This window comes from Sminthopsis crassicaudata, chromosome 4 (assembly GCF_048593235.1).
Source record: "Sminthopsis crassicaudata isolate SCR6 chromosome 4, ASM4859323v1, whole genome shotgun sequence".
NCBI classification, from domain to species: domain Eukaryota; kingdom Metazoa; phylum Chordata; class Mammalia; order Dasyuromorphia; family Dasyuridae; genus Sminthopsis; species Sminthopsis crassicaudata.
In genome coordinates, this window is record NC_133620.1 from 99,049,682 (window position 1) to 99,072,489 (window position 22,808).

Genomic DNA, 22,808 nt, shown 5'->3' on the forward strand with positions numbered 1-22,808 from the left:
GCAGACTGTAAAGAACCTACATGACAATTGTTGTTGAGGTCAACAAACTGATCCTTACTGATCTTCTGATAGAGAGCAAAAAGGTCTATATGCGACTTTGCTATATAGGAATATGTTACCAACAAAATTTTACTCTTTTAATCTGTATCTGGCTAGCTAGATTATTCCACTTTTCACAAACAAGTTTCCACTATGAAAAATAAAATTTATGAAGCAAAATGTTGCAAGATTATGACAAAAAACAGTGATTTTTGCCAAGTACAAATCAATTTGCTCTCTTAATCCCACTGAATGATAGACAGACTCTTTATCCATCTGTTTTGTCCATCTAAAATATTTGCATTGATAGACCCACCTTGGAGAAGCCTATATTGCTTCTAAGCCTTAATTTTTTTATCTATAAAGTGAAGAGATTGGATGACTTCGCCTCCAAGGTCCTTTCCCTTTGTAGAGATCTCATGATATTAATGCCTTAGGCTCTGTGGACTAGCCATGCAATTGAATATTATTGTCTGGATAATGGACATTTTTTTAATTTGTTATTTTAGAGAGCACAAGTTTCAAAGGGGTAATACAGCTCCTGGTTGCTAGGAATCTTTCTATCTCTTTTTGGGTTTTTAAAAAGTTTTTAGGGTGCAGCTTTTTTGTCAGTTTCCTTGTGGGATCATGAATCTACGTCCAATCTATCCTTGGCTCTTTATATAGACAATGACATCAGTTGATTTGGGAATGTTGCTAGGATACCAGTGGGAATATGGGAAGTCCAAAATATTACAGATATTTCGAAGCTTGGAAGACTCTCCTCTGGTCAAGGGTGGAAGAAGAGGGGATTTGGGTTCCATGCCCTCCCTCACCTTCACTACCAATAAATTCTTCTCAAGTATTTTATTGGAATTCTATACTTGCTCTAATCTAATAAGTACAATTCTCAACTAGCATGATGTTTTATAGACCCCAATTTCTTAAACTGTGATTATTGATCACATATGGAGTCTCTTAACTGAATGTAGGGATTGTGAAATTATGATTTCTTATCAGCAAATGTTTGGTTTTTATACCCATTTTATATACCTATATATCTGGTGTCACATAAAAAAATTTTTAGGCTAAAAGAATGGAAAATGAGAATGGAAAAAAGTTTTAAGAAGCCATTATAAACCACTCTTAGAACGGCCAAGTTTCCTCTGCTTATCAAAATGCAGTTCCTGTGCAACATCATTTCAGTTCATTTGAGGACTTTTGGCATTTAGTCTAAAGACTGTGATTGACTGTTCTTACCTCCTTAATGTACCAGAGCACCTTATCACTTACTTTGAATAAGATGGGATTATTTGATTGATTTACTCAAATAATACCTCACCCTTACATAGGAAGGAACAAACACAGAGGCAAAGAGGCACCATGTATTTATTCACAGGTTACATGCCCAAGTAAGATGGATTTATAGGCTCTCTAGTGAGAGACTTGTATACTGCTTCCTCTCAATCACAGACAGGAAAAAAAAAGATTCCAATTGCCTATTTGGGGGTCTTTTGTATTCATGCTCAGTTATTACATGGCTACCATAAAAAAGGCCCTTTCTTCACCACACAGTAAGTGGAGAACACAATCACTGAATACTTGTGTATGTTCCAAATTTGGGGGATTTTGCCAGGCTAAGCACATTGAATATGCTCATCAGAGCTAGGCTCTCAGTCAGTCCTCGTAACACTGGATTGTGGGAGTATAGACTATACTTGGGAATTCAAATTAACCAGTTTGGTTGAAATATAGAGAATGTGATGGGGTATTTATTCCAGGATATTTCAAACTAGAGGTTAGCTCTCTGCCCATCTCTGCCTATCTCCCATATTCAAACTTTTGTACATTATACACTTCTCATTTCTGTCTCTTAGAAACCTCTGATCCATTCAAGGCTCAGCTCAAGTGCTAATTGTTACATAAAATCTTTTCCTGATCCCTCAGTAATTAGTTGTTTCTCCTCAGTAAATGGTTTGTATGCATCTAGGTATATTTTGTATTTATTGTGTGCATATTCTTTTCCTCTGATGGAATATACGCTCCTTGAGAGTAGGAATTGCTTCACTTTTTATTTTTATATCCCCAAGAACTAGCATAGTGTCTGGTAAAACAAAGACAGATAAATAAATGAATGCCTGTGGAATAAGGAAATGGATTAATAACTGACACAAGAAAGAATTCTCTGAAGGTTTTTACAGCATCACAGATATAGGATCACCTGAGAAAAGACCTAGCAGTAACACATAGCACAGTGCTAGGCACATAGCAAATGCTTGGTAAATGTTTATTGATGGACTGATTGATTTGACAGGTGAAAAAAATGAAGCCATGAGAGAAGTGATCTATCCAAGATCACATAAGTGAGTAGCTGAGATTTAAACCTGTTTTCTGATTTCAAATCCAGTGTTCTTTTCCCTATACCATGCTTTTCAATTTTCAATGTCCCCATAGAGACTAGGGATTTGTGAAGAGAAAATAGATCTCTAGGGTTCTGCCTAAGATTCTTATGGGATCCTAAGAGACCAGGAAGAGAGAAGGAAGGAGAGTGAGTTAGCTAGGATGGGGAAGGAAAGCAACAGGATGGGAAGTGTTCAGACCAGTTAAGGACCAGAATTACTGGCAAAGAACTGGAAAGATAAAAGAAAAAACTTTCAAAGTGGGTGGATTAAGGGAGATAGATCCAGAGGAAAGAGTGAAAGGCAGGACCTGACATGTGAACATAAAACTCACTCTGTTGTGCAGGGGATGGAGGAAAGGGAGTTTTTCCTTTTCAGTCAGAGGAGCCCAGGTGCTGGGGTTCTTGACTCCCATAGTTCTTTTCAACAAAGGTAGGGAGAAGAGACCAAAAGGGAGAACCATGGGCATAGAAAAACTAGGAAATCCAAGTTGTTGCTCTTCTATTCTCAGCAAGAAAAAGGAGACAAATAAACTGAATTGGCATCTCCCAGGGATGACTTCTCACCACTTCCATCCTTTGAAGAAGGAGAACTAATTAGATATTCTAAGATGAGGAGAGGAGGAGAAGGAAGAGAAGAGGAGAGCTGGAAAAGGGAAGGGGCAACTATGCTATAAGGCATCTGGGAGTGAGTGAAGGAAATAAGTGGGATGATATAATCCTGCAGCAATGTGAATTTTAATGAATTTCATATCTCCTCCCTGTTCTCCAGAAAACAAGTAAGAATAACTAGGTGGGGGAGGAGTGGGGAGAGTGCTAAAGAGGAAGGAAGAGAGAAAGGGGAGGGAGTAAGGAAGAGGCAGAAAGCAGAAACAAGAGGCAGGAGGAGTGAGAGAAAAGTAATTGAGAAAGGGAAGAAAATTGGGTGGAGAAGGAGGAAGAGGAAACAGAGGTAGAGAGGAGGGAAGATGAGGGAGAGATCAAGAAGTAAGAAAATGGGGAGAGGGAGGACAATAAAGGAGAAGAGTGGAAAGATGAAAGAGGAGAGATGAAGGAGAGAGGAAGAGCAGAAAGTGAGGGACAAAGAGAGACAAGACAGTAAGGAAAAAGGAAGGAAAAAGGAAAAAGGAAGGGGAAAAAGAAATAGAAGAAAACTGAAATAGGAAGATGTAGTAAAAACAAAAAATATCATGGAGGAGGAGAAGAGAGAGAAGAGAGAAGGGAGAGAGATAACAAGATGAAAAGGAAGAGGAGGGAGGAAAATGGGTCTGTGTAAGAAAAGAATCTGAGGGTATCAGCCTTCAAGAACCAAATTATCCCTCCATCTATCAAAAACTCAGAAAGTGGGAGGGCCATTAAATATCAGAGCTAAAAAATATATTTGTTTCTACCTTTCTCCTCTGTCTGAAGAGGTTTCTCATTCTCACCCTCCTCCTCCTCATCTCCCTCCTTTCTCCCTCCCCACCCCTTTTTCCTTTCTCTCTAGAACAAACAGAAGGGAGGGTGGCTGCCTGCCCAGAGAGCTACTGCAATTCAGAAGGTGGCCTGGCAGGATGAGTAATGCTAATAATATAATGGCGCTAATAACAGCGGCTGTGTGTACATAGTACCTGTCTCTAAGGAGCTCAAAGCATTCTGTCGAGATGTCTGCTGGCAATCCATCCTCCACTGAGGATGACAGGAGAGAATAAAGGGATTGAACTGCAGTGTAAGAAAGAGTAGTTAGGTAGAAGAAAGAACTTCCACCTTGGAACAGGATAAGGGTAGGGGTTGTTTCTGGGGATTTTAAAAGAGGAGATGAATCACTTGGATTAGTGAGGATGCCAGCCCCTCTTTCCTTTACTCTTTCTCTGGTGCCTGGCAGATGGCTGAGTGTTGGCCTGCTCAATGTTCTGAGGGCCAGGAAGCAAACAGCCAAAGCTGCCCTATGACCTTCTCCAAAAAAACATGTTTTGCTTTTTGTCTTTATTCTGTGGCTTGGCTTAGAGAGGGACCCCAAATTTCCTCTAACTGCATGCTACACCTCTAGCATGAGAGTCTCCAACCTGCTGCTCCTCTCTCCTTGGGGGAATAGACACCCTGATTTGGGGACCTGAGATCAACATATACACATTTTCTAGATGCTAGGATGGGGGAGAATGCTATTTCATGTTTTCCCAATTTCAAGGTCAGGTACACATCGAGCCAGGATGATGAGCAGGGTAGGAGAAAGTGGGATTCAAGTTACTGTTGTTCTCTCCATCCCTACCCCCTCCAGGAGAGTATATTTCCTGTAGATTCAATATAATTCAACTTCAGACATTATATATTATGTAGCTCCAATATAATTCAGCTTGAGACATCCTAAAAGGTGCCATCCAAGGAGTTGTCTAACATGTAAAAACACAGTGTAAGTCACAAATCTAGTGGAAGAGATTGGCCAATGAGAAGGGACATCAAGTCTTGGCTTCCCGCCATGCTGGTGAGATGGAGACATTGGCTCAGCTGGGGAGAGAGGGATGGGGACAGCATCAACCTTCTTCTCCGGCTCCTCGTGGTCTCTGTTATTCTCTCTTTTGACTTGGCTTTCCAGCTGACAGTTTCATAGCCAGTGTAAACACCAAAAAGGAAACACACTGTCTCTTGGCAAAACAGACCCGTAACAATACCTCTTCATCTTTCCAGTTCCTTTTCTGCGACTGAGTGCCCATGAAAATGTGTTTATACTATTTTTTTGTGTGTGCTTGAGGTCAGACTGTGTATGCAGATCCCTTTAACTGATCTGTTAGTTAATCTGTGTTTGACTGGTAGCTAATGGGGTTTGAGGATGGGAGATGAGGATGTAGAAGGAGGAAGGTAAGGTAAGTTTTGTTTGGTACAGAATGACTCAGGCATTTATCATCACCTGATTATATATATATATACAATCAAGCATCAAGCACTCTGCCTAGTGGGAAAAACCTTCTGGAAACTGAGAGAGAAATGGAAGGAAAAGATACAAGTCTTACCTTTAAGAAGTTCCCATTCTAATGGGAAGATAAAATTTCTTCCCCAAACCATAATTAACATAGTTTGTTTATTTTTAATCTATATTGTTTTATGAATTAAGCTGGGAGAGAAAAATCAGAGCAAATGGGGAAAACCATGAGAGAGATTTAAAAAAAAAAGAAGAAGAAAAGAAAAGGGAAGTGAAGATAATATGTGTTGGTTTACATTCAGTCTCCTTAGTTCTTTTTCTGAATGGAGATGGCATTTTCAACCCAAAATCTATGGGATTGCTTTGGATCACTGAACTGCTGAGAAGAACCTAGCCTTTCATGGTTGATCATTTCACCTTCTTGAACAATAACAGTTCACAATAACTGGTTCTGCTTGCCATTATTCACACAGGACAAAAAAGGAACTCTTTCTCCAGGGTGTTGATAAGGCTGGGGAAGGGGAAGAACTTTCCCCATTTCTTGATGTGGGAGAAAGAGAGTGATTTCTCCCCCCTGGGACACAATTCATTTCAATCCTCTGATGATTTGCACTATAAATAGCCTCATGCCATCCAAGCTCTTCAAGAATGAAGGATGATAGCAACAACAGCTTTGTTCCGTGGACTAGTCCCCCATGCTTTTTCTTCTCTCCTTACATCAGCTGTTTTGTCCCAGGCTAAATATACCTAGTTACACCTTTGTCCCTACCCTAAAAGAAGCTGTTGTCAATATGATGTGAAAAAGCATAGGATGTGGTTTTCTAGGAATTCATGATTTGCTGAGGAAATTGGTCCAATAGGGTGACACAGAAGCTTCTCTCAGAATCCTCCCCATTGAATATGAAATATAGGCAAAACCCATAGAAAACCCATTTTAAAACTTAAAGTTGCATAGGTATGAATGAATTATTTACCATCTCTAAATGCAAATGTTGAGGTTACCCCAGGATGGGGGTGTCAAAGCTGAATGAAGAAGAGAGGCCTTGGAAGTTAATTTTTTCTGAGAATGCTCATAGTTTCAAATATTTTATTTGAAGTAGAGGTCTGATAAAGCATGATATTATAAACAAATCTCAGATCTGTGAAGGAGGAAAGAATTTGTGACCAAAGAAGAACTAGAGATCATTACTTATCACAAAATAGATAATTTTGATTATATTAAGTTAAAAAGTTTTTGTATAAACAAAACTAATGCAGACAAGATTAGAAGGGAAGCATTAAACTGGGAAAACATTTTTACATCCAAAGGATTTGATATAGATCTCATTTCTAAAATATAGAGAGAATTGACTCAAATTTATAATAGTTCAAGCCATTCTCCATTTGATAAATGATCAAAGGATATGAACAGACAATTTTCAGATGAAGAAATTGAAACTATTTGTAGCCACATGAAAAGGTGCTCTAAATCACTATTGATCAGAGAAATGCAAATTAAATCAACCCTGAGATACCACTACACACCTGTCAGAAAAGATAATGACGAATGTTGGAGGGGATGTGGGAAAACTGGGACACAGATACATTGTTGGTGGAACTAGAAATGGATCCAACCATTCAGGAGAGGAGAGCAATTTGGAATTATGTTCAAAAAAGTTATCAAACTGTGCATATCCTTTGATCCATCAGTGCTGCTACTGGGCTTATATCCCAAAGAGATCTTAAAGGAGGGAAAGGGACCCACATGTGCCAAAATGTTTGTGGCAGCCCTTTTTGTGGTGGCCAGAAACTGGAAACTGAGTGAATTCTCATCAGTTGGAGAATAGTTGAATAAATTGTGGTATATGAATGCTGTGGAATATTATTGTTCTGTAAGAAATGACCAACAGGATGATTTTACAAAGGCTTGGAGAGACTTACATGAACTGATGCTGAGTGAAATGAGCAGAACCAGGAGATCATTGTACACAGCAATTCTGATGGAAGGGGCTCTTCTCAACATCAAGATGATTCAAACTTGTTCAGGGATGAAGAGAAACATCTACACCCAGAGAGAACTGTGGAACTGAGTGTGGAACACAACATAGTATTCTCACTCTCTCTGTTGTTATTTACTTGCATTTTGTTTCCTTTCTCAGTTTTTCTTTTTCTTCCTTCTTGATCTGATTTTTCTTATGCAACAAGATAACTGTATAATATATATACATATATTGGATTTAACATGTATTTCAACAACATTTAACATGTATTGGACTACCTGCCAGATGGGGGTGTAGGGAACAAGGGGAAAATTTGGGGAAAAGGTTTTGCAAGGGTCAATGTTGGAAAAATTACCCATGCACATGCTTTGTAAATGAAAAACTTTAATAAAAAAAATAACCTGGAGAGGTTAAAAAAAAAGAAGTAGAGGTCTGATAGTAGCGGGCTGGGCTAGAGGAAGGATACTTATTGATGGGCAGGTTCAAAGTGACCCCAGCTACAGATGGCTGCCACATGTAACCAGAACGGAGGAGGAGAAGGTTGTTATTCTCTGTCCTTTTTCTGAAAAAGCAGGGGCCCCAAGAAGGGGGAGGAAGCTAATTCCTCCCCCTTTGAGGAGAATTGACTGGTGCCAGAGCTCAACAGCTATGAGCCTCAAGAGAAGAGGAGGAACTTGAAGAGGAGCTAGCAGGATTGTGGTTTTGGTCTTTGGCTGCTCCCTTTTCCCTCAGTTAAGGAGGGAGCCTAAGTGCATCTGGGGGTTGCCCAGGCTTGTGTGTGTGTGTGTGTGTGTGTGTGTGTGTGTGTGTGTGTTGGGGTGGGAGGATGTTGTTCAGCTTTGAGACCTATGACTCTCACTTCTCTGTACTGAACTACTCTTCATCTCATGAACAATCCAATCGGCTTGTCTTCTCCTCCATTAATAATGGTTCATGTCTCTTGGAAGTACTTTCCTCACAAAAACTCTGAGTTGGGTATTAATGAGACTGAAGCTAAGGGAAGTTCCATGACTTTCCCATAGTCACATAGATCTGTGAAGATTGGAGCTGGGGTTTGAAGGCAAATCTCTCAATTCCAGGACTAGTTGTCTTTTAATTACAATTCATTGTCCTTTATTAGACAAACCTCAATTTAACAGAGGTTATGAAGGAGGCTGAATTGTAGGATAGGTAATGAATGAGTCAGGTAAGTCAGCCAGATGGCACAACGAATAGAGTGCTAGCCCTGTAGTCAGGAAAATCCCAACTCAAGTTTGAGCTCTAACACTTTCTGACTGTGTGACCTATGCAAGTCACTTCATATTTGCCTCTGTTTCCTTAATTGTAAAATGAGCTGGAGAAAAAATGGTCAACCATTTCAATATTTTTGACAAGAAAATCCCAAATGGGGTTAGAAATCACTTAACTTTGCTTGCCTCATTTGTAAAATGAGCTGGAGAAGGAAATGGCAAACTACTCCAGTATCTTTGCCACAAAGACCCCAAATGGAGTCATGAAGCGTCAGATGTGACTGAACAGCAACAAAATAGATGGGGTGAGAATGAAGTTAAAAAAGCAGAAGAAGGTGCAAATGGTGGAGAGTTTACTGATTATTACCTCTGCAGCCTTGAAAATTATGAATCCTCTTTCCTTGTCCTTGTTTGCTGTTCTCTATCTCTCTCCATTTTCCCATTAGGTTTATTTATTTAGCAACTACTATGAGAGGACACCAACAAGAACATAAAGAAAATAAAGTCATTGTGCCTTCCCTGAGAGAGCTTCTATTCGGTCAACAATCATTTATCAGTATTTACAAATTATAAGTAACTTTATAAATTACTTAATAATAATTAATGAATAATTTATTATATTAATTGTTCAACACAAATAATATAATAATATTTAGTACTTCAAAGCTTACAAACTATTTATATTCAGCATCTCATTTGACATGATTAAGTAGTTCCTGTGGGCCAGTTACTGTGCTGGTCACTGAGGATATGAAGACAATTGCCAGATGGTTTTTGTCCTCAGGGACTTTACATTCTAATGTTTACATGTATAAGTGAAGCAACTCATGATGGTGAGCTCTGGTAAGCCACCAAGGCTCTGAGAGTTACAACTGGCCCCACACTAGCCAGAGGTTATAGTATAAAGTCATGCAGGATACATGCAAAAAAAGGTGGGGGTGGAAGGAGCCCATCTGGGTGTGACACCTGATGCCTTCCCATGTTAACTAGATACTAAGCTCCATTGTTTGTAGGCTACTGAAGGACTTCAAGTGTTATTAGCATCTTGATTTTAGCAAGCTTGCTGCTAGAACAAAACCCATGTTGCCCCCACCCTCATTATGACTATGTAAAGGTTGTTTCAGCTGTCCAACTTGTGAGTCATTAGAACAGTTCAGAAAATTAGGCCCTGGGCCCAGATGAGCAGATTTTGTTTAACTCCTTTACCCTCAAGAGTCCTATACAGTTGGATAAGGGACAATGTCTTCCTGTACATTTCTAATTTCTTGCCCTCTCTCCTATTTCACCCCTCCTTCATCCAATTACTCCAGCTGATTTCCTACACCTTTAATTCCCTCTCAGAAAACAGAGTACCATAGTCTGTCTTCAGCAAATACATTCAAAGAAGCATCCCACACCCCACTTCCAGACCCACTGCACCTGGAACTTGGAAAAGAGATGGATTCTCATCTCCTATTTTAATCTTCATTGAGTTCTTCCTCTGAATTTCCTAGGGCCATATCATACAATTTGGTATTGGATGCTACACCACCCTGTAGCATCATTTCCTATTTATTTATAGCATGGAATAATGAATGGAATCTCTGCTGGAGACAATCTAAAAATCTGAACCCAAGAGTCTTGGGAATAGCAAACTTCCAACTCAATGCCCTCAACCATTATTCTGGGAAGCAACATCAGTAGAGATGCTGCCTGGCAACTACTCCTGCAGGTGCTACATAGACATGGATGCTGAAGACCCACCCAGAAAACAAAGTCCTTGCCACCAAAGTCTTTGATACTATGAAAGGGCTCACCAGAAACTGATGTGATTTTATCAGTGGAACAATATTAACCATTGCCATCTGTTTTATCCCTGTACCCTAAGGACCATGGGACTTGTTCGTTGGTGTTTCGGTTGAAGTATTCCTTATGTGTGTCTTCTTTAAAATGTGATCTTTTTGAGAGCTGGGACTATTTTACATTTCTATAGGTATCTCTAGTTCTTAGTGTAGTCCTTTGTACATGGCAAGCGCCTAACAAAATATATAGCATATATAATACAATAATATTATATATATATATACACATATACATATATATATATATATATATATGGAGAGAGTGAGAGAAAGAGAAAGAGAAAGAGAGAGAGAAAGCAAGAGAAAGATAATATAATTGAAACTTATCTATTTTAGTTGTCTTATATTACTCATTCTTTCTCACCAAAAGATGAAAAGGGTGGGGAAAGTTAGTCATCATCTATTACTTTGGAATATATAACTCATGAATGTTCTGATCAGGGGACAGGATGTGGGTATCATGGGAATGGGGCAGAATCAGCAGTAGGAAGAAAGGTAGACTACAACCCATCTTTCTACCCTCTATTGGTCAATCACATACCATTTGAAATATACTTCCCAAGTCAACTGTCTAAGGTTACAGATGGTGCTGTATCTACATTGAGGGAGGGAGTTTCCTATTCTAATGAAATCATAGGTCCCGTTCCTATCCTGTATCACTAATGCTAGACTGTAAACTTCTTGGGAAGACAAAAATTTTTTCATGCACCTTTTTGTATTACTCAGAGCACTTGACTGAGCTAGATGTATAGTAGGCATCCAAAATATTTGGCAAATTGTTAAGTAGAAGGAAAAAAATTATGAATATATTTATGCTTCCAAATTAGAACTTTGCTACAATAAGAATTCTTCATCATCATTATCAATATTGTCATCATATATACTAAATAGTGGTAAAAGTGATAATTTGTAATTACAACAATAAATATGTTGAAAGAAGCATATAGCTCTTTATAAAAAGCATTTTGATATCTCATTCTATTGTCCCTTTTCCCTCAAATCCTATGAAGTTGGTACAGATGACAAAAATCAGATCTGCCAGATCCTAGTCAAGATGTTAATAAATAACTTCAAAGACTGCCATGATGAGATTTTGGAACCTTGTAACTACAAAGGACTGTAAAATTAATCTGCGAGTTCTTTATTTTTGCAAATGTTGACATTGAGACACAAAGAAAAGGGAAAACTCATAAAAAGGAATTAATTGTGGAAGTGAAAATGTTGGAAAATTGTGGAGAAAGTAACCATGGTATTTCAGAATTCACAACAAATAAGGAAGAAAATGTTAGGAATCATCATTCAACATTTCTTTAGACTTTACAAGAAAAGATTTCATTTTTTTCACATCATCAAACTCCTTCACTTTCTTTTTTCTCTCATATTCATTTTGTTGTTCAATTCCTTGTATTACTTCATGGTATTCTCTTTTCCTATTATATTTTATACTGTTATCATCATCTTGGTGAGAGTATTAAAGGAAATAGGTAGGTTTTTCATGTGATAGTTTGTATCATGTTTTGACTATTGTAGACAAAAGATGTAGACAATACTAGGTTCCACTGTACTTATTGTTTGTTGACTATTAAATAACCAATTTGATTTTGTAGAACAAAATATATTAAAAGTCTTCTTCCAACAAGGTGACATCATCAAACTTAAGATTCCTCAAAAGTTTAACCAATTAACAAGCGTTATTTACTAAATTCAATGACAAAGGAAAATCCTCTGATCCTTAATGAGATGGGGTATGAAATAAGGATAGAAAAGCTTACTAAAAATATTCACTTTCACCATGAAGGTGATCTAGTTCAGAGTCCAAGTTGAAGAATTTCTTATAAATGGTAAGAACTTTCAGAGGCTCCTCTTTAGTTGACATTGTACTAATTACATTAAGCCCTAGAAACATGCAGAGCCTCCTTATCATATCAGTAATCACCAAAAAAGAAAAAAAAAACTATCCACCTTGGAAAAAATAAGTGGATGAAGATGCCTCGTGTTCTCAACGTAGTTAGATTAACATGTAATTAGATGAATAACCTGTAGAGTTTATTTATCAATATGTACACATATATGTGTGTATATATACTTGAACATTTACCTATATGCATATATACTAGCACATATCCATATATATCTATATATCTATATCTATATCTATACACACATATATGAAATATATATTTCTAGGCATACATAGATATATATATTTGACAAACATTGGCTTTTGCCAATGACAAGACAAGAATTAAAGATGAGACAAGAGACAAGAAATGAACAGGAATTGAAGAGCAGAATGGATTGTCCTTGGGAAATTACAACAATTCTTTATTGACCAACACACTTCTTTTTTTTCCTCACAATTTCAAAAAGAAGCAAATAAGATCCCTAAAAGTTTGACTGCAACCACTATCAGTATTTATGAATACTTCTTTCCCTTCCTTCCTTCCTTTCTTCCTTCTTTTCTTTGACAAAGTCATTAATTTAGTTGATCAGGGACATGCTACATTTTACAACAAACCATGCAACAGTCTTTCACAATATTCATATAGAAAAGAGATATGTGAGTTGAGTTACAGTATAGATAGCTGAATTCATAATTGCTTGCATGATTATAAACCCATAAAATGGTGACTAATGGACTCTCATCATCCTGGAGAGAAGTTGCTAATTGGGAAATGAGTCATGGCTCTATCTTGGGCCCTTTTCTAGTCAACAATTTTATGAATGACTTGGATTAAGACATAGATGGCAGGATTATCATGAGAAAGCTAACATATTGGATGACAGAATCAGAATTCAAAAAAGTTCATGGTTTGCTTATAAAGCTTATAGCTTTAAGGAAAACAGCAAAACCTACTACACCAGCTCTCTTCTTTGCTTCTCCAAGGAGTACCCGGGAACCATCCTTCCAATATGTTCAATAATTCTTTATTAATCAAGTATATAACATATAGGGTACTAATAGTCAAATATTTTTGGCAGCCAATAAAATAAAAGAAAATTTAAAATGGTTTAAATGATTAAATTATTTATTAAATAATTATATTTAATTAATTAAATAATATTAAATAAATTTAAATGATTTTTAGTTGTAGCAGTGCCTTTTCATTTCTGCAGTAATGGTGACAGAGTGGAATGAAAGGGATGAGAGGGTGCTAATAAGTTTATACATATTTTAGGCAGTAGACTAATGTTGATGATTAGTATTCCAAATATATTCTTGGCCAATGACTAATGTGTAAATATATTGGAAGGATGGCTTTTAGAGGCTCCTTAGAAAGGCAAAGAATTGGCAGAGTGGATTTTATTGTTTGCTCCAAGATTACAAGAAATATTATTTCATGGGACTGATTATCCCATTCTGCTATACCAATGATAAATATTTGCAAAAAGACCATTGTGGAAATAATTGAAGCTTATTGGCCAATATCAGTTGCTAAGGATTAAGTTGTAGAGAAATTTAATGACAAACTTAATGAGACCCTCCAGATAAAATCAATATAAACATTACACTGGTGAAATCAATGTGAAGGTGGAAAAAGGGTAGGATAGGGAGAAATATGTGGAAAAAATATTATTCAGGAGAAAGAAATGAGAAAGTTCAAAGCCTTTAAACTATGAATATTCAAGAATTTATATTATGAATACTGTCTTCAGAAAAAGAAAAATTTAAGCATTGAACATAGCAGTACCAACTAACACAAAGAATAAAATTACCTACATTTTAACAGTCAAGAAAAGACTTCTTGTGAATAGGGAGTCACAGCTGAGTCAGCTGTTTGTGTACAGTTGGATTATCAATTTGTCAGAGCTAAGATTAAAATTTCTAATAAATAAAAGAAAGAATATTAATGAGAAAAACCATAAGTTAGACAATTAAGGTTTAACCTTGAATAATTTAAGCAAGTTACTGGAAAAAATAAAAAAGGGAAGAGGGACCACAGAAATAGCATAATGACTATAATAATTTTATTTGAAGGCTAAACCATTGTGAGTTAATTTCCACTAAAAGTAGAGCCCTTAGTCAGCAGACATTTTATTTACTTTCTAAATAGAGAGAAATGACTTCCAAAGACAATACTGAGTTAGAATATTAACTCATTTGTAAAAGCTTATGTAAAGGGAAGATTGGTGATTATGAAAGGCATTGTCCAATAAAACAGAGAGGTACACTGTAGGATAAAAATAGTCTAAGGAACTTGGCACGATATTTAACTAAGCAATCATTCTAAGAGCACTCAAGCATAAGAATAGAGGACTACAAATAGAAGAAAAATGGAAAAGATTTGCAAAAACAATGAACTGCTTTCTCTTTCATGTATAATGAAAGCATCATTCTATGAGGTTAACATAACCATCCCTGAAGAGCTTACAGGGGGAAAAGAAATAATCTGAAAAGAACAAGGATGACAAAGATAGCTTAGTTAGATAGAAGAGATCCAAGCTACTAGTGACATGGTTAACAGGGCACCAAGGGATCACGTTATAGGATATCTAATAAGGAGAAGATACTAAAGGAATGGGATGGGAGGATGATCTTAGATTTAATAGGCAACTAAAAAAAATGACAAAGAGAACAAAAACAACTATTAATTATCACATTTATACAAAGTCTTTATAAGGGTTATCTACACATGAATTAAGAGTATCTTCAGTGAGAGTATCTATTAGCAAGGAACACACTCTCACAATTAATAGAAAGATGTAGAAAACTCATAATACAAAAGCCCATCTTCTCAACACATGTGAGGCATGGAAAGCCACTGTCCCCAAAGAAGTAAAGATGAGCAGCACACAGAAGGTAAGGGCAAAATATATAGTAAATGTGACCTGCCAAGAACATATACCATAAATCATGAAGAAGAATAGGGTAAATGATATAATCAGAGAATTGTATGACAAAAAGAGAAAATGAATTGATCACATAGTAAGAGTAAGGGAATATGGATAAAGAACCTAAATGTTCCATTCGTATCCTCATGATTTTGGGAGAAATTGAGGAAGACTTCTAACATGGTGAGTGAACCTCTAGTAGTCAACTTCTGTGAGTAAATTGCACAGAATGGGCATTCATGGATTGGTTGTAGTTGATATATTTTCAAGGTAACTCCTTGAATTTATGAGAACAAAAGTCCATTTGATTATTGAGTACTTGAGTAGATTATATTAAGGAGAATAATATGTCAAAAAATCTGGAAAGGCAGACTATGTTCAAATTGTGAAGGGTTTTTAATGCCAATAAAAAGAGTTTATTTGTATTTTATTCTAGAGGTAATAGAGAGCCATTGGAATTTCAGGCAAAACTTCTACTCCCACCTGCTCCCTGGTGTTTGACGGAAACCATATGGGTCCCAGTCTGCGAAGTCTGTACAAAAAGCTCTTTTCTATTGCCCCTCTTTCTTCTTGGCAGCACTTCAGGTAAGAAAATATCTTTATGGGAAAGTCTAAAATCATATTAGAAGAAGACCCTGCTAGAATCTGATAATACAAAAAATTTGCTAAGGGTAAGAGAAAATCTGACTGGGTCCAGAGATCATATAGGAAAGGCTCAAATACTGAAAATAGTGCTAAGCAAACTTTACCAATTCCAGACATTTTAAATGTTGTTCCTGAATTATTTTGCAAAGTAATCTGGATCAGTGTGTGTGTGTGTGTGTGTGTGTGTGTGTGTGTGTGTGTGTGTGTGTGTGTGTGTGTGTGTGTGTGTGTGAGAGAGAGAGAGAGAGAGAGAGAGAGAGAGAGAGAGAGAGAGAGGGAGGGAGAAAGGGAGGGAGAGAGAGAGGGAGGGAGAAAGGGAGGGAGAGAAAGAAGGAGGGAGAATAGGAAGAAAGAAATAGAGATATAAAGACAGAGAGAGAAGAAGAAACAGCAGCAGAAGCAGCAGCAGAATTTCCTAATTTTACTGTTTTTTCCAGTTTTGTTATATATATATATATAGTAACTGAGATGATTTGAAGAGGGCTTGAGCTAGTTGTATGATGAGAGTTTAATGAAATCTTGTACCATCATTCAAATAAGAAATTGAACTGAGGAAGTCGGAGCAACAGTCAAGGATAGGGCAATAAAAAGACATGAGTTTCTCTTCCTAGGTAGCTGGCTATTTAAAGCTGTCTGGGGACTAAATCACAAAATAACAGAAGATAGCCCCTAGGGTTAGAAGCAAAAGAATCTGTCAATATCCTTCCCTCTCCAGCTTCTCTCTTTTGCCTTCAGCCATGATGGGGAAGAAGCATCTTCAGTTAATGACTCATAGATCACAAGAAAGTAGTAGCTTCTCAGAAAAGAAGCCACATAGCAGGTGATCAGCAGGTGGCAGCAGAGAGCACCTTTGTAGACATCCTGTAAGTATCTGCAACCCAGGTAAAGGGCAACAGTGTCAACCATGTAACTAGTCTGGACCACTAGTATTTGTAGCCATATGTGTAGACCCCACTCTGTGTTGTCTGGCCAACATTCTCTATACATGTGCCCAAAATATTTTCTCTATGTACTCTTCCCTGGTAGCGTGGTAAATTGTGGGGAAAGTATACTTTTATTTGCATTTGGGGAAACCATCTTCATTTATTTTGCTCTGCTGTTTTATTAATGTTTTTTGTAGTTGAACTAATGTGTCATCTCATTGACCTTTCAAAAATAAACATAAAGTGCTAAAGTTGGGAGAGCAGTGTGGAGGGGCAGTTCTAGAGATGATTTTGAATAGATGCTAAGTCACAAGCACTTTGTCCCCACTGTGAGAAGGGCTCCCAAGACTTCATGGAAAGAGTAACTGACCTAGATAATCTCTAAAGTTCTTCTAAACTTCCAAATATGTTTCTGTGAGTGGTTCTTTGGAGAAGATTACCTCGTTTTTCAGTTAATAAAGTGTGGCTAATAAAGGGTCTTATTTGGGGAATTTCCATGGTGGTATTCATCCAGTAATTAAATTTTGTGTGTTTGAAATGGGAGGCATTTGTACAGAAAATTTTGTTGACAAAGAACATTCCTCAATGTCCACTTGGATTTGAAGGCAATGAGTTAAAAGTTTGAAGCTATTCTGTTCTTGCTGTATGTCCTTGGACAATCTCTCTCTCTCTCTCTTTCCTTCCCTGTTCAATCTCTCTCTCTCATTCTCTCTTTCTTGTTTTTTCTCTCTCTTTCCTTTCTTTCTCATTTAATCTCTCTCTCATTCTCTCTCTCTTGTTCTCTCTCTCTCTCCTCTCTCAATCTCTCTCTCATTCTCTCTTTTTCTCTGTCTCTCTTTCTCTCTCATTCTCTCTTTCTTGTTCTCTCTCTTTCCTTTCTCTCACATTCAATCTCTCTCTCTTGTTCTCTCTCTCTCTCTTTCCTCTCTCTCTCATTCTCTCTTTTTCTCTGTCTCTTTCTCTCTCTCTACACATACACATACACACACAAACTCTCCCCTTGTCAAATGGTCTGATATCAGCATACTGTCTCTTACTTTCTATTTATTTAGTCTATCTTGTCACTTCTTCAACAACATGACAATAACTGCCAGCCTTGTTCAGGGGACACTTGAAAATCTCAGTTGCCTCAGGCTGCCCAAAAGGAAAGCAATTTTTTTGAATCGGAATTAATCTGGCTAAAGACCCAGCTGTCCGACTCATGCTCCTGCCCAGCCTTTGGGTGAGGTTTCTTTGCATGCTTCTTTCTTTTTGTAATTCAGTTTGTTTTCAAAACATGGACCATGTAAGTTTTCTCCAGAACGGGGTTGCAGCAGAAGGAAATGTTATTAAATTTAAGTCCGTTAGAAGGCATGGTGTGTGAGGATTAATTCTTTGGGAGTTTTGGCTGCCAAATAAAGACTTTATTGTTGTCATTTCCCCCATTTCCTAGATCCCTCCCACCCTCCCTTCTTCCATCCTTCCCTCCCTGCCTCCTTTCCTCCCTCCCTTCTTCCCACCCCTCTCCCCTCCCCAATAGAATCTAGAGGAATAGAAACAGGGCAAACGCACACAGAGATCAGAACTTTGAGCAGTCAGACTCACAGCTCCGAGCTCCACTGAAGGGTGGGGGAGGAAGAGGAGGAGAGAGACACTGTCCTAGGATTTATACACAGAGCTAAGAGGAAGGGCAGGTGTGCACAGGTAAGGCCCAACAGGTGGGGGAAGAAGGAACAAAATATGCTCCTCTAGCAGATTTCTTCTTGATCTTTCCAATTTGGTAATCCAAGTTGATATAATCTTTATCCTCTTTTCTCTTCCCTGCTTCTTCCTTTCCATTCTGCCTTCATCCCGTCTCCTTCTCTCCTTTTTTTTTTGATTATTCCAAAATTTAGTTTCCTTCATTCACCCTTTCCCAATGCTTTTTCTCCTCCTCTTTTCTCCCTCCTCTTCACCTTACAGCTCTCTATTTATTTCATAAGTAAAATTTTCTTGACACAGATGTTTTTGGTGAAACTCAGGGCTCCATGCAATATTTCTACAAATCAGGTGTTTCCATAGAGACATGACTAGAGACTCTGCTTCCCCACACCTTTCATACATTGTCTCACACACATACACATACACTGACACACACACACACACACAGGCTATACTCTTACTTGCACCCACATAAGTACACACAAAGTCACATGTATCCTGTACAGCCATCTCAGTGTGAACTGGTTTTTATAGAGCACACACACACACACACACACACACAGAGTTTCTCTATTCTCTATGTCTGTCTCTCACTCTCACAAACACCTCCTAAATTGTAAAAGCAAAAGAGGGAGGGAAGGGAACCTTCACACTGAATCTTCAGGATGGAGAAGAAAGTGGGGGAACTTTCAGGCTAGGTTAAACTGGGAAGAGATGAGCAGGGTGTCTAATTAGTGAAGAGAAAGGAAAGAAAGCTCTCTGAACCTTCACAATTTCTTGCAATCAGCTTTGATTTTATTTGCCTCTCTTCTCCAAAGCATTTTGATTCTCTCAGAAAAGAAAGTGGTATGAATTCCAAGACATGGCTTATTCCTGAATTCTCTTATTACCAGCTGAGAGGAGGGATTAACCTTTTCCTGCCTGGTAACCAGAAAAGGCAGTATGGGTTACCCCCACCCCCATTTACACTATTTTTGACTTATCTACTAGTACAGATTAGTGAGAAATTCTCAAAGAAGAGAACTAAGAGACCAGAGAGGGGAGATACTGAAATGACTAACTGAGGAAAGTACTCCCCCCAAAGAGTCATTTCCCATCCCCTAGCCTTAATTAGTATCATAGTTTCTTGTATTTAGATTGATTTCGAAGTCACACAGTCATGGAATCACAGAGCTGAAAGGGACCTTATGGCCATCTAATCCAGTCCCCTCACTGAGGTACATTAGGAGGCCCATTGAGGAGAGATGCTAATCACTTTAAAGTTGACAGAACCCAGGTCAAAAGAAGTGGTCACCTGGTCAAAGGAACTCATAATTAGAGGTGAGATTTGAATTCCTTGATTTCAAATACAGTATCTTGAAAATGATAGATTATAATTTTCTTGCACTTTTAGATATTGGTCTACATGAGGTATCTTAAATAGGGCTCTTTTGAGAAGGGACCAACATAGACAAACCCTCAGAATGGGACTCAGAATGGTAGAAGAAGGACAAGTGCCATGATTCTATGGCTGGTTGGGCTGCAACTAGAGGGAGAAATTAGGATTTGCCACATGCTCCCTTGCTGAATTCTACTCAGGCATTGATAACTAGTTGCTTAGGCACAGTAAGCAAGGGAGCCCTCTTAATTTAGCTCCAAAGAATTTGTTTTTCCTCACACCTGCCAATCTTTACTCCCTCAGCCCCCAGGGGATTGAGAACAGAGTGGTTCCCTCCCCTCTCCTCCAGTTTTACCCTGCTGTTACACAGCTGCACAGAAGGGTCCTTGTAATATGCAGATGGTGGTCTATTGAGCACCATATCTTTAGCATTCATGACATGTTCATGCCTATGGGAGTGACCAAGGGAATTCAACCATGCTATGGTAAATGGAGGGTGGGAAGTGGGGGAGTTGCAGAACCTATTTACCATTCTTTAAAAAAGGATCATCAAATGATTTCTAATGTACCCAAAATGGCAGGGATCAGAGAAGAGGTGCTCTGGTGAAAAATAGTTAGGGAGGGACTTGAAAAGAGCAATGTATTTATTCCCCTGCTACAGAGTAGAACTGTTCTTTAGACATTAGACAGTATACAACAAATAGTATTAGACTAGGAGACAAAAGAGCTACTTTCTTAACCTCTCTCAGTTATGTGTATCTTGGACAAATTCTTATCATCTCTGAGTCTCTGTTCTAATCTGTAAAATGAGAATAAAGAAGCCCTACCTTCCTATACTGTCATAAGGATCAAATGAGGTGATATATGAAAATGCTTTGAAAATATAAAGTGCTATACCAATGTAACAGGTTATTACTGTTAATAATGTTAATGACTAGATTATAATAATAACCAACCATGAGAAAAAGAATCCAAGTAATTAGTGCTTCGGAATCTTTTGCCAAATTCTTCTGGGTTTTCACAATCTCTTCTGTAGCCTTGAACTCTGGGGGGATGGGAAGACAGAACGAAGAAAGTCCTAGAAGGACTGACAGATGAGGAGCTTTTCCCTCTTAAGTGCAGCTTGATCTGAGGAGGGCAAAAATAAGCCATGGAGAGTGAATGGTAAGTGGCTAAGTGCTTGGATGACCATTTCCAAAGCTTCTCCTCTCTTCCATCTCTTCATGTGAAAATTTTGCTTTTGGTCCTATGCCACTCTCCAAAGAAAACTTGATTCTGGCAGGCCCCCAAAAGAGAGAAAGTCCAGGGTTATGTACATTTATGTCATTTTTGTTTTGCAACCTATATTTGGGACTCTAATTTCATTTGAACCATAGGAACTGGGGTGGGTAGGGAAAACATTTAGAGTTTTTTAAGACTTTTTTTTAAGCTAATAAACTATAAAAATTCTAGGAGGTGAATTAATTTACCCAAGGGATTACAGACTGGTAAGGTTTTGAGTTTTGAAAGGGGGCAATAAAGACATGTAATCTAACTTTTCATTTTACAGAATCATAAACTGAGATTCAGATTTTGCCCAAAGTCACATAGGTATATAGTGTTGGAACAAATACTGGAATCCAGGCCTCTTGCTTTCCAGGCTAATGGTCTTTCCATTGAACCAAGCTCCTTCATTTAGTTGGGGCTAAGCACTTCCAAATCCAATCCAAGAAGCCCCGATTAAGCACCCACTATGTGCAAAGTACTACACTAGGAATATAAAGGGAAGCAGAAAACATACATTTATTATATACCTACTATGTGTAAAGCACTGTATTAAGCCCTTTATAATTATTATCTCATTTGAGCCTCACAACAACTCTAGAAGATAGGTGCTAATATTATTCCCATTAGTCAAGAAGTGAAGAAAACGGAGGCAGTGATGAAGTGGCTCTCCCAGAATCACACAGTTAGTGAGTGCCTGTGTCCAGATTTGAATTTAGATCTTCCTGAATCCAAGAAGACAAAATGAAAACTTCCATATTCTCAAGTATTTTTCATTCAGTAGGATTAAGTTTAAATTCATTTGGATTTGTTTTGCCAGTGGAGTGATAGCAAAATCACATTGAGGAATATGTCATATTCAGTTTAGCCTCCACACCAGATCCTTCTTCACTCTCCCAATTCTGGGCAGCTAGGTAGTGCTGTAGATAGAGTACCTGCAGTCAGGAGGACCCAAGTTTGAATCCAGATTCAGACACCTTTCTGGGTGATCCTGGACGTACCCCCGTTTTCCTCAATTCTTCATCTGTAAAATGAGAAGGAAATGGCATACCACTTCAGTATCTTTACCAAGAAAACCCCTAATGGGGTTTTGAAGAGTCAGACATTCTTTTGGCAATTCAACAACAACATACTTGACTAATGGAAAAAGGCAAGTATGAGACACTCATCAAATGTGTAAATGACACAAAACTGGGAGGGCTAGCTAACATGGTAGATGACACAACTCAAATAATTTTTACAGGTGAGACCTCTGGTGATGAAATTTAATAGCCAAAAAAGCAGTTTCACAAGTATAAGGTAGGGAAGTATAAGTAAGTTAACAGCTAACCTCATCTAGATGACTGTATTTAGTTCTGGGCCCCACTATTTAAGGAGAAGATTTATTAAGTAGAGACAGAGTGGACATACTAGATAATTCCTTGTTGCATATGTTATAATTGGGATTCTTTTTTTGGGATTTTGGACTACATGGCCACTGAGGTACTTTCCAGTTTTCAAATTTCTTTAATCTTGTTATTGGGGTATGAGAATACAAAGGGGCAATATTGTTGCTAAAGGCTGATTGCCATAGAATGACTAGAAGAATGGGCCTTAGAGACAGTCAATAAATAAAATGTCATCTTGCCAGCCATTCTTGCTCATGATTACTTTAGAAAAGAGATTGAAAAGACCAGGGTGAATCTATATACATTTGGGCAATTAGGCTTGGAATAGAAAAGCTGA

The 22,808-nt window shown here is 37.9% G+C and overlaps 1 protein-coding gene across 2 annotated transcripts in view; it reads left to right on the forward strand.

Moving 5' to 3' along the window:
• Positions 1 to 18,299: 18,299 nt before the first annotated feature.
• PRELP (proline and arginine rich end leucine rich repeat protein) overlaps positions 18,300 to 22,808 on the forward strand; it is a 32,982-nt gene continuing 28,473 nt past the window's right edge. For both annotated transcript variants that reach the window (XM_074308869.1, XM_074308868.1), the window contains exon 1: positions 18,300 to 18,445. The gene's annotated coding sequence lies outside the window, so the exon portion shown is untranslated. The remainder of the gene's footprint in view (positions 18,446 to 22,808) is intronic.